Below are 19,633 nucleotides of genomic sequence, written 5' to 3'. Positions count from 1 at the left end.
ATCTCCAGGGCATGACAAGGCGCTCCCTCGGACCCTACGGGAGGTAAGTACAGAAATTGTCAGGGCCCCTAGCAGAGATAATTAAATCATCCTTGGTGACAGGGGGAGGTACCAGAGGATTGGAGAACAGCCAATGTTGTTTCGCTGTTTGACATAGAACATAGAAATCTACAACATATTACAGAGCCTTCAGGCCACAAAGTTGTGCCGACCATGTAACCTACTCTAGAAACTGCCTAGAATTTCCATAACGCATAGCCCTCTGTTTTCCTAAGCTCCATGTACCTATCGAAGAGTCTCTTAAAAGACCCTATTGTATCCGTCTCTACCACCATTGCTGGCAGTGCATTCCACTTACCCACCACTCTCTGTGAGAAAAACTTACCTCTGACATCCCCTTGATACACATTTTCAAGCACCTTAAAACTGCCCCCTCGTGTTAGCCATTTCAGCCCTGGGAAAAAGTCTCTGGCTATCCACACGATCAATGCTCCTCATCATCTTATACACGTAAAAAAGGCTCTGAACATAAACAAGGAAATTATACATTGCTTTGAGGATTTGTTCAAAGTATACACAATTATGAGGGTAAGTGCAAGCAGGCTTTTTCCACTGAGGTTGGGTGGGACTATAACCAGAGGTCATCGGTAAGTGGTGAAGGTGAAAATTTAAGGGGAATATGTGGGAAAACTCTTCACTGAAATGGTTGTGACAGTGTGGAATGAGATGCCAGCACAAGTGGTTCATGCCAGCTGAATTTCACCATTTAAGAGAAGCTGGGATAGGTAGCTTGATGGTAGGGGTATGGAGGGCGATGGTCCTGGTGCAGGTGGTTGCATTAGACAGCTTAAATGTTATCATCATTGTCTAGAGGGGACAAACGGCCTGTTTCTGCACAGAATTTCTCCATGTTTCTATGACAGAGAAGCTGGCCAAACTTGACTGGAAGGGGAAACTGGTAGGAATAACGATGGAGCAGCAATGGCTGGAGTTTCTGGGAGCAATTCAGGAGCTGAGTGATAGATACATCCCAAAGAAGTAGAAGCATTGGAAAGGCAGGAGGACACAACCGTGGCTGAAATGAGAAGACAAAGCCAACGTCAACATAAAGGCCAAAGAGAGGGCAAATAATACAACAAAAGCTATTGGAAAGTTTTTAAAACCAACAGAAGACAACTAAAAAGAAAATCAGATATGCTCAGGGCATTGATTTATGATTTGCAGTCATTAATGAGTCTTGGTAGCACCCAACAGTCTGAGGAATTTAGAGGAACAAGATCTCCGGGGCCTCAATATCTCTTGAAAACCAAGGATCCCTGCACCAGTTACCTTTCAACTTTCAATTTGGCATGCTCATATAAACTCTACACATTCAATATTCCACTTCTGAAGGCCTCCCACTTACCAAGTACACCTTTGATAGAAAACAGCCTTTCCCAAAACACACTTGTCAGATCCTTTCTGATTCCATCAAAATTGACCTTTCCCCAATTTAGAATCTCAACCTGTGGTTCAGACCTCTCTTTTTCCATATTTACTTGGAGTCTCATGGTATTATGATCACCGGATACAAAGTGTTCCCATACACTAATTTCTGTCACTAGCCCTGGATCATTCCCGAATAGCTTTTTGCACAGTTCTACATTGGGAATTCTACATATTGATGAAGGACACATTTGACAAACTCTACCTCAGCTAGTCCTTTTTCAGTATGGGAGGCCCAGCCAATATTTGGAAAGTTAAAAATCACTTACGATATCAACATATGTTTCTTGGCATAGTCTGCAATCTCTCTACAAATTTGTTCCTCTAAATCCCTCAGACTGTTGGATGCAACCAAGTCCCAGTAATGGCTACAATATCATGATTCCATGACCTGTACTCATCTGGCTTTCCTACGATGCTTCTTGCATTGTGAAAAACACAGCTCTGCACATTCATCATACCATGCTCAACCTTTTGATTGCTGACTTTGTCTGAACAACATCTGTCTGGGTGTCAAGAAAGCAACCTCTCCCTCAATGTCACAAAAACAAAGGAACTGGTTGTGGACTACAGAAGGAATGGAGACATCAATGGATCTGGAGTTGAGAGAGGAAACAGCTTTAAGTTCCTCGGCATGAACATCACCGAGAATCTCATCTGGTCTGTGCACACCGGCTGTGTGGTATGTGGCTGTGTACCTCTTCCACCTCAGAAGCTTGAAGAAGTTTGGGATGGGGTCCCAAATCCTAAGAACTTTCTACAGGGACACAATTGAGAGCATCCTGACTGGCTGCATCACTGCCTGGTATGGGAACTGTACTTCCCTCAATCGCAGGACTCTGCAGAGAGTGGTGCAGACAGCCCAAAGCATCTGTAGATGCGAACTTTCCACTATTTAGGACATTTACAAAGACAGGTGCGTATAAAGGCCCGAAGGATCATTGGGGATCTGATTTACCCCAACCACAAACTGTTCCAGCTGCTACCCTCCAGGAAATGGTACTGCAGCATAAAAGCCAGGCCCAACAGGCTCCTGGACAGCTACTTCCACCAGGCCATCAGACTGATTAATTCATACTGATGCAATTGTATTTCTATGTTATAATGACTGTACTATTTATTATAAATTACTAGAAATTACACATTGCACATTTAGATGGAGAAGTAATGTAAAGATTTCTACTCTTCATGTATATTAAGGATAGAAGTCATTTCAATTCACCCTTTCCACCCATCTGTTCTGCCATTCTGGCTCCAATCCCGCCTGCAACTTTAATTTAACCACCAACCCCTGCCACACACTAGCACTAGCTAGCAAGCCTCACCACTAGGATATTAGACCTCTGCTAGTTTTAATTCCCTAACTAACAAAGCCCCTATCAGCCCTTTGAAATTCCTCTGCTAGGTAATCCCCCCTAACAGTTCCGAAAGTGGTCCACCTGTTGTTGTGTGGAATAGCAACAAGAGTACTCTGCGATGGCCATTTAACCTCATTCCCCTTCCTGACTCTCACCCAGTTTCCTGTGTCCTGCACCTTGGGTGTAACTCACCTCTCCTCATGTCATATCCATCACGCCCTCCAACTCCCAAATGATCTGGAATTCATCCATTTCCAGCTCAAACTCCCTAACGTGCAGGGTTACAAGCTGCAGCTGGATGCACACCTAGCAGGTGAGGGTGTCAAGGACACTTGAAGTCTCCCCACCTTCCCACCAATGTCCCATCTAATTTGTAATGAGCAGTGTGCCAAAAAATCTTGTGCTGTGCAATTTTTACCCAGTGACAACAATATGTGCACACTGAACTTTAAATAGAGGTACTCATTTTAACAGCTAGTAAATCACTGTCAATAAGAACTTTGATATCCTCTGGGTTTGATCAAGTTCATCTGCATTCTCACACAACCTACATAGCAGGCCTGTAGAGGGTTAGGAAGAATTTTCTCACTCCAGCTTTTGCACACCATCCATATCTGATTTGCTTGCTAAATGACACTTTTAAAAGTCAGATTTCCAAATATCACTCCACTTCCTCCCACTTGCAAATTCTCCAGCAACTTTTGCATCACCACAATACACACAGTTTCTGTATCGTACATAAATATTTCCCCTGAACCCTCCCCCCAGGTGACTGTCGGTGCTGAGCTTATTGATGGCAATGCCAATGAATATGAAGGAAAGGGCAGTAATCTGTCCGGCACATTTGTGATGTGAAAGCTACTTGTGGCCCAGGACAAAAGTGTTTGATATAATTATGTACCCAGAGAGAGTGGGTCAAAACGTGTTCTCACGAGTAGAAAAGTCCAGAACAAGAGCAGGTCGAAGAAGCAACGCACACAAAATGCTGGAGGAACTCAGCAGGCCAGGCAGCATCTAAGGAAGAGTACTAATGCAGAATTCCTCCGGCAATTCGTGTGTGTTGCTTGGATTTTCAACATCTGCAGATTTTCTCTCGTTTGTGATAGGAGGTAGAACAAAGGTGATTTAAAAGATTTGTTCCCTTTCTCCGAGTTCCTAATCCTTGCATTTAGACAGCTGGAGCTCAGCTCTGTCTGAGAGATCCATCGGTTCCCATTCCCTCATCAGCCGGAAGCTCCCCGGGGCCCGTGTACGGATGGTGGGGCTGAGAGAGAGAGGGAAGAGAACAGGACTGTCCCGGGATTGCGGGTCACGGTGTCCGGAGCTCACAATAATTATCCCGAATTCGGTGTTGAAAACCCCACCAGCGAACTGTCTCTTACCTGGAGCCGATTTTCCGAGGCCTTTAGTGTACTGCGCGCATGCGCGATATTCGGGAACAACCATCAACCCTGACGCCTGCGCATTTGATCGGTGCTTCGGCGAACGCGAAAATTGTTATGCCGAGCTTTCTGGGTAATCATGGTGCCATTCAAAGTTCCGGCAAGCTTCGGTTCCATGTCCAGACACATTGCAACAACCCAGCTGTCTGAAGGTCCTTTGAAATTAGTGAAAATGACACAAAACGTTGGAAAGAGCGGGGAAGGAGTTTAACCACCTTAGTTCAGAGCTCTAAAGAACATCAAAACCACAGTGAGCTCATCGTCTTATTCAGCCTGGAGACAATCATGCAGGAGATTCATGCAGGTGTATAGGATGATGAGAGGCATTGGTTGTGTGGATAGCCACAGGCTTTATCCCAGGGCTGAAACGGCTAACACGGAGGGGGGGGGGGGGTGGCATATATTTAAGCTGCTTGAAAGTAGGCACAGAGAAGATATCAGAGCTAAGTTTTTTTTTAAACAAGGAGTAGTGTGTGTTTGGAATGCACTGCCAGCGACGGTGGTAGAGGCGGATACAACAGGGTTTTTTAAGAGACTCTTCGATAGGTACATGGAGCTCGGGAAAATAGAGGGCTATGCAGTAGGGTAATTCTAGACAGTTTCTAAAGTAAGTTACATGGTCGACACAAGGCTGTGGGCCAAAGGGTCTGTAATGTGCTGTAGATTTCCATAATTCTCTGAAATTCAAGGGAGATCTCTTCGCCCACGGAGTGGTGACTGGTTGCAACCTGTCATCACAGGGAGAGCGAGAGGGGAGCGGCAGGGATAGATATTGATATACTGATATGGAACAGAAACATGGGCAGGGACCAGATGGGCCGAGTGGCCTCCCTAGTTTACATTGTGAGTGTAGCAGAGACAGTAAGTACCTGAGACACGGGATTTGATACAGAACTGATTTATCTTTCACAGATCCAGAATATTAAACACTCGTCTAGTTTAAGGCTAACATCGGCAGAACGGACTCCTCCAATGCTCAGTGACCAGGGTTCAGTCCTGGGTGCGATGAGCAGCCGCAAGAACTGCAGATTCTGACAGTATCAGTCCCTCATGAACCTGCAGCTGCCTTCAGTCACCGTGATGGTTAAACATTTAACACAGAGCTGATTTGAACTTCCTCCCTGATGTGAAGTTGCTGGTGTTACAGCAGCTGGGATGATTCAGTAAAACTCTTTGCTCACTCCGGACAGAAATGTGGTCTCTGCTTATAGTGAACTCACCGGAGCATCACAAGGCGGGTTAACTGAATGAGTCTCTTCGTTCACACGGATCAGGTGAACGGCCGCTTCCCAGTGCGAAGCTGTTGGTGTATCTGCAAACACGAAGAAATCTGAAGATGCTGGAATTTCAAGCAACACACATGAAAGTTGCTGGTGAACGCAGCAGGCCAGGTAACATCTCTGGGAAGAGGTACAGTCGACGTTTCAGGCCAAGACCCTTCATCATGACTAACTGAAAGAAGAGCTAATAAGAGATTTGGAAGTGGGAGGGGGATCCTGTACCCTCAAAATTTCGACTTTAAATGACCTCCACTTCTCTATTACATCTTTCCTATAAAACAAGTTGTCCCAATCCACTCCAATGAAATCTTTTCGCATCTCCTCAACGTTAGTCTTTCTCCAAACAAAAATCTCAAACCTGTGTCCAGTCCTATCCTTCTCTATAATTACATTTAAACGAATGGTATTGTGATAACTGGACTCGAAGTGGTCCCCACACATACCTCCGTCACCTACCCTATCTCCCTCCCTAACAGGTGATCCAACACTGCCCCTTCTCTAGTTGAAACTTCTATGTGTTGCTGAAAAAAGCTATCTTGCACACATTTTACAAACAATAAACCATCCAGCCCTTTTCACAGAATGGACTTCCCAGTCAATGTGTGGAAAATTAAAATCTCCCACGATCACACACTTGTGCTTTCTACAAATATCTGCTATTTCCTTACAAATTTGCTCCTCCAAGTCTCGCTCCCCATTAGGTGGTCTATAATACAGCCCATAAGCCTCACTACACCTTTCCCCTTCATCAATTCCACCCAGATAGACTCCGTAGACGAGACTACTGATCTATCCTGCCAGAGCACCGCTGTTATATTTTCTCTGACAAGCAATGCAACACCTCCCCCTCTTGTCCCTCCGTTTCCATCACAGCTGAAGCAACAAAACCCAGGAATATTTAGTTGCCAGTCACACCCCTCCTGCAAACGTTTCACTAATTGCTACAACATCATATTTCCGGGTATTAATCTATGCTCTAAGCTCATCCACCTTTCTTACAATACTCCTAGCATTAAAATAGATGCATTTAAGAAACTCTCCACCTCTTACTCTCTGTTTATCGTTAATGGAACAAACAACTTTGTTATCTTTTTCTTCCTTCTCCCCTACATCTTCGGTCTGACTGCTTCCCATCCCTGTCCCCTGCCTATCCTCTCTCACACATTGTCTACTAGCTTTCTCTATTTTTGAACTAACCTCCTCTCTCCCAGTCTCTTCAATTTGATTTCCATCCACCAAACATTCTAGCCTCCTCAGTAACATCCGCAAATCTCCACGCCGGGATATTGGTCTCCCTAGGATTCAAGTTCAACCCGGCCTTTTTGTACAGGTCTGTGTCTTGACACAGGATCGAAGATGGACGATTGGAAATTATTCAGGATCTAAGAGTAAAGCTGAAAAAATAATGCAGGTAGTAAAGCTGTTTTCTAAAGTTAAAAAATTAAAATCTGGAAGGTAAGCGTATTACATTAGAACATAGAACATAGGATAGTACAGCACATTACTAGCCCTTCGGGCCAGAATATTGTGCCTACCCTCAAACACTACCTCCCATATAACCCCCCCCCACCTTAAATTGTTCCATATACCTGTCTAGTAGTCTCTTACACTTCAGGAGTGTATCTGCCTCCACGACTGACTCAGGCGGTGCATTCCATGCACCAACTACTCTCTGAGTCAAAAACCTTCCTCTAATATCCCCCTTGAACTTCCACCAATTAGCTTAAAGCCATGTCCTCTTGTATTGAGTAGTGGTGCCCTGGGAGAGGAGGCGCTGGCTGTCCACTCTATCTATTCCTCTTGCTATCTTGTACACCTCTATCGTGTCTCCTTTCATCCTCCTTTCTCAAAAGAGTAATGCCCTAGCTCACATAACCTCTGATCATAATGCATACTCTCTAAACCAGACAGCATCCTGGTAAATCTCCTCTGTACCCTTTACTATGGTTCCACATCCTTCCTTTTGTGAGGCGACCAGTTGGCCTAACCAGAGTTTTATAGAGCTGCATCATTACATCGCGACTCTTAAACTCTATCCCTCGACTTATGAAAGCTAACACCCCATAAGCGTTCTTATCTACCCTATCTACCTGTGAGGCAACTTTCAGGGATCTGTGGACATGTACCCTCAGATCCCTCTGCTGCTCCACACTACCAAGTATCCTGCCATTTACTTTGTACTCTGCCTTGGAGTTTGTCCTTCCAAAGTGTACCACCCCACACTTCTCCGGGTTGAACTCCATCTGTCACTTCTCAGCCCACTTCTGCATCCTTTCAAAGTCTCTCTGCAATGTTCCACAATCCTCTACACTATCTACAACACCACCAACTTTGTGCCGTCTGCAAACTTCCCAACCCACCCCTCTACCCCCACATCCAGGTCGGTAATAAAAATCACGAAAAGTAGAGGTCCTAGTATAGATCCTTGTGGGACACCACTGGTCACAATCTTCCAATATGAATGTGCTCCCTCTACCACGACCCTCTGCCTTCTGCAAGCAAGCCAATTCTGAATCCACCTGGCCAAACATCCCTGGATTCCATGCCTTCTGACTTTCTGAATAAACCTACCGTGTGGAACCTTATGAAATCCCTTACTAAAATCCATACAGATCACATCCACTGCACTACACTCATCTATATGCCTGGTCATCTCCTCAAAGAATTCTATCAGACTTTTTAGACGCGATCTGCCCATCACAAAGCCATGCTGACTGTCCCTGACCATACCATGATTCTCTAAATGACCAGAGATCCTATCTCTAAAAATCTTTTCCAACGGCTTTCCCACCACAGACGTAAGGCTCACTAGTCTATAATTACCCGGACTATCCCTACTACCTTTTCTAAACAACGGTACAACATTTGCCTCCCTCCAATCCCCCGATACCATTCCCGTGGACAACGAGGACATGAAGATCCTATGCAGAAGCTCAGCAATCTCTTCCCTTGCATCATGGAGCAGCCTGGGGAATATTACGTCAGACCCCGGGGACTTATCCGTCCTAATATATTTTAACAACTCCAACACATCCTCTCCCTTAATATCAACATGCTCTAGAACATCAACCTCACCCATATTGTCCTCACCATCATCAAGTTCCCTCACATTGGTGAATACCGAAAAGAGTTATTCATTGAGGAACTCATTCAGTTCCACAGCCGCCAGGCACATCTTTCCACCTTTGTCTCTAATCGGTCCTACCTTCACTCCTGTCATCCTTTTGTTCTTCACATAATTGAAGAATGCCTTGGGGTTTTCCATTACCCTACTTGCCAAGGCCTTCTCATGCCCCCTTCGTGATCTTCTCAGCCCCTTCTTAAGATTATTTCTTGCTTCCCTATATTCCTCAATAGACCCATCAGATCCTTGCTTCCTAAACCTCATGTATGCTGCCTTCTTCCAGCTGACTAGATTTTCCACTTCACTTGTCACCCATGGTTTCTTCACCCTACCATTCTTTATCTTCATCACCGAGACAAATTTATCCCTAACATCCCGCAAGAAATCTCTAAAAATAAACATTAAACATAAAGAAAGTTGTAATTGAGTTAGTGCAATATAAAATAACAGGTCAAATATGATAGCATATTATAGTATAAATGGTGGGATTTTTGGCAGCGTGGAGGATCAGAGTGACCTTGGGGTCCGAGTCCATAGCACACTCAAAGCTGCTGCGCAGCTTGACTCTGTGGTTTAAGAAGTCATAGGGTCATTGGACTTCATCAACTCTGGGATTGCGTTTAAAAACCGAGACGTAATGTTACAGCTGTATAGAACTTTGGTCAGAGCCCACTTGGAGTACTGTACTCAGTTCTGATCACCTCAGTACAGGAAGGATGAGGAAATTACAGAAAGGGTGCAGAGGAGGTTTACAAGGATGTCGCCTGGATTGGGGAGCATGCCTGTGAGAATAGGTTGAGTGAACTTGGCTTTTTCTCCCACTGAAAATGAGAGATGACCTGATAGAGGTGTATAAGATGATGAGAGGCATTGTGGATAGTCAGAGATAGTGGAGGTGGATATAACAGGGTATTTTAAATGACTCCACTTAAGCCCCGAAGCACCGCTTTTAATACAGAGGCTCGCCATGTTATCATGTAATAAAGCCCCTTCGTCTGAAACAATTCTTTGTGTCGGCCTGATTTATTCTGTCTGCTGATCCTGAGATATATCCGCAACAGTTTGGCGACTAGGATGGGATCCTCAATTTAGTCTCTTTGTTGAAAGGGGAGTCTATAGGAGCAGGATCCAAAAAACAAACAAAAAGAAAACCCTCAGCGGAAAGGAGAAGCAAGACAGAAAGGTGCCTTCCAAGTTCAGAAGGGAAATCCGTCTCCTGGCGTAAAGGGGAAGATAGGTGCCCTGATCTAGCTGAAAGGGGGACGGCAGGGAGGGAGCGTAGGAAAATCAGTCTCATAGCTGAAAGGGGGAGACTCCTGGCCGGTCTCCTAGCTGAAAGGGGGACGGTGGGGGGCGTAGCGGTAACAAGGGACCTACCGATCAATTCCGTAACCGAACTCAGAGACCCGTGGAAAGACAGAGGAAACACACCAGTATGCGCTGATGGTGTACACAGTGTGCATACGGAAATTTTGTGCTGACTTACCTGAAATTAAAATGCTAAACAGGGAAAATGGGAAGTGCGAGCAGTCAATCGGCTAGCCCTGATCCTGCTAATAAATCAAAGAGTTCCGGAGGTAAGACGAAGGTTTTGAGCACTTCACTGCAGGTAGGAAAAAGACGGCCAAAAATATTTTTAAAACGTTAAAACGGCATCACAGCCAAATAGGAAATAGCATAGTCCCGCCTGGATCACCGGCAGATATGGTAATCAGAGAGAGTGGAGACGATTCTTATGTGGTAACTTTCTATAGTAATCTGTATGAGTGGTCACATGCGGATTAGCTGTATAGGAGAAGCTTTAATTGGAGACTAATCCAGCACTGGGAGGACACCACCCGATATTGGGACGGCGACCCAAACTGGGATGCTGATTACATGTTAAGACGTTTTAAATGATGGAAAGGGGTGGCTAAAAAACACCGACCTCCAAAGAAAGAGGACATTAAGCAGCCTGAAACTGAGCAGGGTGGATGGAAACCTGCCACGGGGCTTTATTCCCAACTCACCGTACCGGCGAGTGCCCCATTGGCACCAAATAGTGAAATAAACGATTTAATAATGAGGACGACTGCCTTGGGACGACCCACACCTCTTTCTTACAACCCACACGCTAGAAAATCAGGCACCTGACATCCCCAGCGGAACAGGTACCACTGCAAAAAAGGAAGTGTCCCAGGAAAGAGGAATTGAAGCTGATGGAGCTGAAGGAAGTGTCAGCAGTGCTAGAGATGGCTCAAAAAACGCCCGAAAAGGCAAAGAAACAAAGAGGCAGGAAAGGACGAAAAGAAAATGGAGAATAGTCTTTTAACAGACATCTTCATTATATCTAAAACGGCCCCGCTTCCCCTTCTGGTTCCGCAGACACTTTGTAAATTAGGAGCAACACTGCACTGTACAGATGAAGGTATGTACGTGGAGATTCCTCAAATTAGGGCCCCTCGAATGCTAAAATTAATGAATGGGCGAGAAAAGGACAGTTCAGAACCCATACTATACTGTTGGCAGCTGGATAGCAATCCCTCTGCTTGGCAAGTTCAGAGACTGTATGACACATTGATAGGACGAGCCCACCTCAACATGCAAAACCTGCAATACTTGATTAATAGCAGCTGAGAAAAGAAACAGCTCCATTGCACGGTCTATTACACTTTACAAACTGACCCGCACGATGATCAGGCTTTACACCTTATTTAAGCGTTAAAGCTGAAGGCAAGACCACATGTGTATTTCAGTCCCGAGGGATTTGGGCTCCTGGTAGACTTAGTGAAAGATCAGGAATAAAGATTCCGAGTAGGGCAGTTCTCAATGCCTCATTTGAAAGTGGCGATAAAACCACCAGCAAAGCCTAACGATATCGGGACGGTGATGAAACGATTGGCGAAAGAAGCCAAGGTAGTTTATACTATAACGTTGCCGGTATAAAGACAAGAAACCCCAATAGAATTCTTTAACAAAAGGGAGGGGAGAAATATCTTAAAGTTGGAGAGCTGGAAACGCCCTGTCAAAAGCAAAAACCACCAGCAGAAGACCCTCTATTTCCCCTAGAGCCTTGGCGTGGGAACCAGGGAACCTATGGGCCCAGAGTAAAAATCATGGGGTAAAGGCACAAAGAGCTTCAGATCATAAAGGTACTCAAAAAAAGAATGTGCCACTGCCCTGTATTAGACAGTACCTTGCCGCTACTGAAGCTGAAGCAGGTATCGCTCCAGTAATTGACTCACTGCAGTAAGGGGTGCTGGTGAAGACACAGCCCCCGTGTAACACCCTTATTCCAAAGCCGGGCCGGGGAAATGAGCAGCGTTTTGTGCAGGACCGAAGAGCCGTTAATAAGATAGTCATCCCTATTGCTCTGCTGGTGCTGGACACTAATAGTATGCTTACTTCTATATTTGCGGGAGCGAGTACTTCTTCTGCAGTAGATTGGTGCTCAGTAGTTTGTTCCATACCTTTGCACGAGGATAGCCAGTATCTATTTGCCTTTACTTACAATAATGAGTAATATACGTGGACACGTCTGCCCCAGGGGTATACTGAAAGTCCCGCAGTTTATGCAGCAGCAGTTAAAAATGATTTGGCCGAAAGTCAACTGTCTGAATATTCCACGCTGATTCAGTATGCAGACAACATCCTGATAGCTTCTGCTACAGGGCCACAATTGAAACATAGAAACATAGAAAACATACAGCACAATACAGGCCCTTCGGCCCACAATGTTGTGCCGAATATGTCCCTATCTTTGAAACTACTAGGCTTACCCATAGCCCTCTATTTTTCTAAGCTCCATGTACCTATCCAAAAATTATCTTCTAGGCAAAAAACCTCAGTTGGTATAATTTTGCGTCATCAGCAATTGCTGACACAAGTGGAAAAAGAGTCGCTTCTCTGCAGGAGAAAGTACTTCAGATGTGCATCAACTGTCCACAAAAAGTGCTTAACCGAGCTTAAAAGAGATGCGGTAAGGTTGTGAGAAATGGTAAAGAGCAAAGAGCAACAGATGTTTGTCTTTCAACGCTTCAATCATGAAGCCAGCCTCTGCTGCATCCGGGTTCCTCGTATATCTCGGAATATCTTCGGTAGAGGGTCTTCGAAAGGTCAGCATCTAAGTCGCCGTCATCAGAACTTGCGTGGCATTGCACGGCTGGTGTGGAGTCTGGCAGCGGAGCGGATTTTCTCTTTGACAAATACTATGCAGCAATTGCAATTCTACGCTGGGACTGTCCACTACAAATGACAAGTGGTTCCATTCTCTCTGTACAGTTTGATACGGATGAAGATGACAATTACACAATGATATACACTCCTGGTAATGCTCGGTCACTGGCGCTCAGATGATCCACATGAGTTATTGATCCACAACGAGCACAATTCCTGACTGTGAGTCTCCAGTAACTGTATGAGTTAAGGGTAATATGATATTGCATCGGGTCTCTATATTAAACATACAGTACCTCAGATGCGATGCATATTACCTTTCTCCCTCTCTCTCTCTCTCTCTCTCGCTCTCTCTCTCTCTCTTTCTCTCTCCCCCTCTCTCTCTCTCTCTCTCTCTCTCTCTCTCTCTGTCTCTCTCCCTCCCTCTCTCTCTCCCTCTCTCTCTCTCTGTCTCTCTCTCTCTCTCTCTCTCTGTCTCTCTCTCTCTCTCTCTCTGTCTCTCTCTCTCTCTCTCTCTCTCTCTCTCTCTCTCTCTCTCTCTCTCTGTCTCTCTCTCTCTCTCTCTCTGTCTCTCTCCCTCCCTCTCTCTCTCTCTCTGTCTCTCTCTGTGTCTCTCTCTCTCTCTCTCTCTCTCTCTCTCTCTCTCTCTCTCTCTCTCTCTCTCTCTCTCTCTCTCTCAGCGGCACAGCACTCAGTTGAGGATAGCGGGTCCGCAACACAGTGACTGCCGTAACGTCACCCTGTGACGTACATTTTCTCTCTCCCGTTGTAATTTGTAAACCGCACCTTTGCTGCTGTTTGGGAGCATTTATAACAGCCTCCCCATCTAATCAGGCGCTTCTTACCTTTTCAGTTTCTTAGCTGGACCCAGAACGATCCTATGTTACCTCCTTCTAAGGATTTTATTTCATTTTTTTAACACCCAACCTCCGCTGCCGACCTGTCTGTCCTTTCGAAACCATCGGTACCCTTTGACGTTAAGCTCACAGCTATACTTTTCTTTTATCCATGATTCAGGGATGCTCACAACTTTGAACATGCCGGTTTGAAACTGTGTTACAACTTCAGCCTATAATCATCACCCTTTGTGATGTACACATTCTTTTATACCCCCTTGCCTACAATTTTTCCCCATCATCAGCCAATCCTTGTCAGCAGTCTCTCTACACACTGCTTCTGCTTGTAAACCCTTCCGGACTGCTTCGTAAAACAGCTCATGAGGATCTCATCGCTTTCCTAGCTATGCAATTGGTGCCATGTTACCTGGCGGCTCCCCTCCCCCTTTAGAATGCGCTGGTCCCGATCTGACGCATCTTTGACACTGACACCTGGGATGCAACACACTGTCCGGGCGTCTCTACGCTCTCACAAAATCACGCCTTTGTTCCTCTAACCATGGAATCTCCTCTCACCACTGAAGTCCTCTTCACCTCTGTTCTCTTCTAAGCCAAAGTACCAGACTCAGAGCCAGAGACACGGTCACTGCCGCTTCCTCACCCCCTTCCCAGTAGGTCATCCCCCTCAACATTATCGAAAGTGGCACGGCTAGACGGGAACGCTGCACTGGCTGCCTATTTCCATTCCTTAAACTGACTGTCACAGAGTCACCTACCTCCTGCAACGTAGGCATAAAAAACTCTCTGTGGTTCGTACTCTTCACTTGCACGGTCTTCCGCCTGAGCTGGTGGTCATCAACTGACGGCTTCAGTTCCCTAACATGTTCTCTTATTAACTGCATCTCGGTGCAGTCCGTGATGCTGCCCTCTCCAAGAATGCGGACATCTCACACGTAGAACAAAACACTGCCCCGGAGCCATTTCCACTACACTAACTGGGCCCCAATAGTCGTGGAATAAAAGCAAATGAAGAAAGAGGAGAAGAAGAAGAAGAAGAAGAAGAAGAAGAAGAAGGAGGAGGAGGAGGAGAAGGAGAAGGAGAAGGAGAAGGAGAAGGAGAAGGAGAAGGAGAAGGAGAAGGAGAAGAGAGGGAGAAGGAAAAGGAGGAGAAGAAGAACTAAATTCCCTCTAACACTGGTACACTCACACAATGGGCTGTCCGCTTTCACATGCCGTGTTGTCATTCGCACCTGCCGGCATGGTGTGGTGTCCATGCTGGAGACTGTGCGGCCTTCACCTTCTCCAAATTGTGTTGAAAACAAACTGGATGCTGTTTGACTGCAGACTGCTGCAATATTCAGGGAATACATACGAAATGCTGCTGGAACGCAGCAGGCCATGCAGCATCTGTAGGAAGAAATGCAGTCGATGTTTCAGGTCGAGAGTCTTCGTCAAGAATGACGGAAAAAAGAGATAGTAAGAGATTTGTAAGTTGGAGGGGGAGGGGAAGATCCAAAATGATAGGAGAAGACAGGATGGGGAAGGATAAGCCTAAGAGCTGAAAAGGTGATTGGCAAAAGGGATACAGAGCTGGAGAAGGGGGAGGATCATGGAGCAGGAGGCCCAGGGAGAAAGAAAAGGGGACGGGAAGCCAGAAAAAAATGGAGGGCAGGTAAGGAGTGATTGTGCGAGGGACAGAGAGAGAAAAGAGAGATGAAAGAAGAGGGATAATAAATATATAAATACATACATACATACATACATACATACATACATACATACATACATACATACATAAGGGATGTGGTAAGAAGGGGGGAGCATTAACGGAAGTTAGAGAAGTCAATGTTCATGCCATCAGGTTGGAGGCTACCCAGACGGAATATAAGGTGTTGTTCCTCCAATCTGAGTGTGGCTTCACCTTGACAGTAGAGGAGGCCGTGGATAGACATGTCAGAATGAGAATGGGACGTGGAATTAAAATGAGTGGCCACTGGGAGATCCTGCTTTCTCTGGCGAACAGAGCATAGGTGTTCAGTGAAACGGTCTCCCAGCCTGTGTCGGGTCTCGCCAATATATAGAAGGCCGCATCGTGAGCACTGGACGCAGTATATCACCTCAGCCGACAATCATATGTCCATACGCTCCCCAACAAGTACCTGCCAGGCAGTCGGAACATCGATCCGGATGCTTTGTCCCGACGGATGCATGAGGGACTGGACAAGGACGAGGAGTCAGACAGCGTTCCTGTCCCTGGGGTGATCGCCGCGAAGACCGGGGAAGAGGTGAGGCCGGATCGAGCAGTGGATCAATTGGGTGTTTCTGATGACGCTCTTCCCACTGTTTATTGCAATCTGACTGCTCTGGAGACCAAACAGTTGCCCGAATTGAGCTCTGAGGAAGTGGCAACTGCTCAGCGAGATGACCCGGGCGTTGGCACTATTTAGCACGCGGTTAAAAAGAGGCAAACTGATTCGGAGGTTGATAATTCGGATGTGTGGTACGTGCTGCCGTTCACTAACTCCCCCGTGAAGGTGGAAGAGGCTGCTGGTACTTCTCCCACTGAGTCAGGTGAGGCGAAGGGTGGGGGGGTGCTATTGGTGGGCAGCCTGGGGTACAGCAGGACTCTGAAGGAGAGGCGGTGGGAACTAACACGAAACAGGAGGCTCCGAGTTTCCGAGGGGCTTGAGTGATAGATCGTGGGAGGTTTCGCCAGGTAGGCCCTGAGAGTCTCCAGTAGTGTCTGAGCCGGAAGAGTCACGAGAGGAGGTACGGGGGACTCGGTGAATTAGGAACCCCCCGGATAGGTTGGCCTATGTAGCGCCCGGGCAACAGGGTGTGACCCCTACTGTTCTGCGGAGTTTAGTCACTGCTTTCTGCACTTGGATTGGGCTCTGTGTTTCGCAGGAAGGGTTGGCGAATTATCTTAATGTCATGAGGGCATGACTAATTTTGGTGGGGAAAGAGTGTACGTGGGTTCTCTGTAATGCTAACTCTGCTAACTGCTCAAGCTGATAAAATGGCTTCTCTGTAATGCTATCTGCTGAGGTAATGGGGTTATCTGTAACTGCGATGTTTGGGTTATAACTACAGATAGCGGGAAACTAGCCAATGTGGGGACATGTTATTCTATCTTGTATGTCTGGGAACCGAGCTGGTTCGCTGTCTTTTCATCGAGGAGAGGAGAAGAGGAAGGCTGCGCTCGGAGCGCTCTGATAGACTACCGGGGGTTGTCCCAGCTGAGGGTGGTCGGGGTTCGGAGGGATCGATTGGTGGGAAGGAGACCCGATTCCGTGAGCTCCAGCGACTTTATTTTTGCACAGACTGTTCAGAACTAAACATAAGTGGCGCCATTTTCTTTTACATTTTGTTTCTTCACTAACCACATAGTCACAGTAAGGTTTATAAAGTGTAATTATTTAACCCCCTACTGTCTACCGTCTGATTTTTGCATTGTGGGTCTGTACTGCGTTACATTACACAGTATTCACACCAACTTGATTACGCAGTTTGGCGGGGCTGAAGGCCGCTTCCCCGAGACGAACACGAGCTGAGCGAGCCTGAGGCTGACATACAGAAGGACTTAGACAGATTAAGAGAATGTGCAATGATGTGGCAGATGGAACACAGTGTCGGGAAAGTCATGGTCATGCACCTTGGTAAAAGAAATGGAAATGTTTCCTATTTTTTTTTAATACAGAGACGCGAAGGGGCTTGGGTGACCTTGTACAAGATTCCCTAAAGGATCATTTTCTGATTGGGTCTGTGTTGCGGAAGGCAAATGCAATGTTAACCCATTTCAAGCGAACTAGAACATTAAAAAAATGTAATTTTGAGACATTATAAAGCACTGGTGAGGCCTCACTTGTAGTATTGTGCACAGTTCTAGTCTGCTGACCTGAGATTAGGTGTGTTGAGACTGGACATGTTTCAGCGGAGGTTCTCAAATAGTATTCCAGGATTCAGCAGCTTGTCAAATAAAGAGCGTTTGACGACTTTGGGTCAATAATTCACTGGAATTCAGAAGTCTGAGGGGTAACCTAATGAAACAGATCGAAAGATGAAAAGCCTTGATGGATTGGACGTGGAGAGGACGTTTCCGCTTCTGGAAGAGTCTAAGACCAGACGTCACTGCTTCAGAATAGAGAGGCGCCCTGTTAGAACGGAGATGAGGCCGATTCTCATTAATCAGAGAGTGGTGAATCTGTGGAATTCTTTGCGCAGGCTGTTGCGGAGGCCGTTTTTATGTATATTTAAAGTAGATGTCAATGAATTATTGATTAATCAGGGCTTACTGGAGAAGGGAGAAGATCGGAGCGAAGAAAAATTGATCCAACACGATGAAATGGCGGGATTCCGTTTTGTGGCCGAGACTTGATGCGGACATCGAGCACCTAGTTGGTGCACGCGACCCCTGCCAGCAGTCTCGAACTGTAAACTCTCCCGTCCCATGGCACTGGCCGACCAAAACTTGGAGACGTTTAACGTTGACTCACCGGTCCATTGGGCGGAAACGAATTGGGTTGTCGTCGATGCGCATTTTAAACGGATTGAGGCCAAACGGGGAAGACTTCGACTAGCCGGACAAAGATAAACACTTCATGTACTTTGTATGCATGGAATCCCTGATACTGTCGTCTGTGATAACTGTCCCGCGTTTACAAGTAAGAATTCCAACTATTTTCAGAAGACAATGGAGGTCGATCGCAGCACACGTCCCTCCATCACCCATCTTCATACGGCATGGCTGAAGGATCTGAGTCCGTCAGAAGTTTCATGCGGACATTCACCACAGGACCTACAGGCTTTTTTTCTTGATACCGGATAACCTCACAAACCACCACATAGGTATTTATGGACCGGAGACTGCATTCCTGATTAGATTAGACAATGAAAGTGCGGTACAACTGAGATAGGGTACATCAGAACTTTGAGGCGGGAGATCCGGTTTATGTTCGCCGGAACCCTGAGAGCCGAAGGTGGATGAAAGGAGAAGTTGTGGTGAAAGAGAACCAACAAGTTCCTTCAACGCTTGAGGATGTTTATTTGAGCACTTGAGTGTATGCCGCCGACATCCAGACTACCTCAACAGATGGCCGAGTGAATCAGCCGTTCCACAACGGGCTAGTGAACAAGCCGGGTTAGCCCCGCAACTTGTCGAGAAGAATCCCCAGTTGCAAACACTGAACCCGGATCATCACTCGAGCCTGGGGTTTCTGGATTCCGCCTATCAGTACGGACCAGAAAACAGGAGGAATATTATCAAGTTGGCTTCACCTAAAAACACAAAGGATGGAGAGATGTCCGATCCATAGGGCGACTCTTTATGGGTGTGTCATGTGACATCACGGGATTGGGATATTATTCCGTTAGGTTTGGCCTACTAATTCTGTCTGTGTGATCGTGTTCATTGTGTCCGGGTGACTACGAGTACACCAGGCCTATTCGGCTGCAGATGACGCGGTAAACGTTCTTTAATTGTAATATTGGCATAGGTGCAGCTCAGACATCATCTATAATATTGTTGATAATACAACTGTTATAGGCAGGTTCTCAGAGGGTGACGAGGAACGGTATAGGAGTGAGGTAGATCCGCAGGGTGAGTGACGTCACAACAACAGCCTTGCACTCAACGTCATTGAAACCAATGAATTGATTGTGGTCTCCGGGGAGTAGAAGTGGGAAGAGGCGGAGAAGCTTCCGGTTTAAGATGGTGGTGGTGAAGCTCAGTGACCTCCTATCGGCGACAATAAAAAAACAAAGAAAACAAATAAATACGTTATTAATAACTTTATTCTGGTAAACGATCGATGCAAACAAGAGCGTCTAACTTTCCATTCGGAGTTGAGCTTTTCAACCGCTTGCATGAACTGGCATTGTTGCGGTGTGAAATGAAATCTCGAAAGCGCTGGACGCTGCTGCCTTGAAAGCTGAATCAAGCCGTCGGGGTCCA

General features: G+C 46.2%; 2 protein-coding genes across 2 annotated transcripts in view; one reads left to right on the top strand and one right to left on the bottom strand.

Moving 5' to 3' along the window:
- LOC140206774 (uncharacterized) overlaps window positions 1–4,281 on the bottom strand; it is a 59,203-nt gene extending 54,922 nt beyond the window's left edge. The window contains exon 1 of the mRNA XM_072274987.1: window positions 4,226–4,281. The gene's annotated coding sequence lies outside the window, so the exon portion shown is untranslated. The remainder of the gene's footprint in view (window positions 1–4,225) is intronic.
- Window positions 1–19,633, top strand: part of LOC140206765 (uncharacterized) — a 61,484-nt gene that overhangs the window by 27,414 nt on the left and 14,437 nt on the right. The window lies entirely within an intron of this gene.

The sequence above is a fragment of the Mobula birostris genome, chromosome 13 (genome assembly GCF_030028105.1).
Source record: "Mobula birostris isolate sMobBir1 chromosome 13, sMobBir1.hap1, whole genome shotgun sequence".
NCBI lineage: Eukaryota > Metazoa > Chordata > Chondrichthyes > Myliobatiformes > Myliobatidae > Mobula > Mobula birostris.
This window is presented reverse-complemented; position numbering and strand designations above follow the sequence as displayed.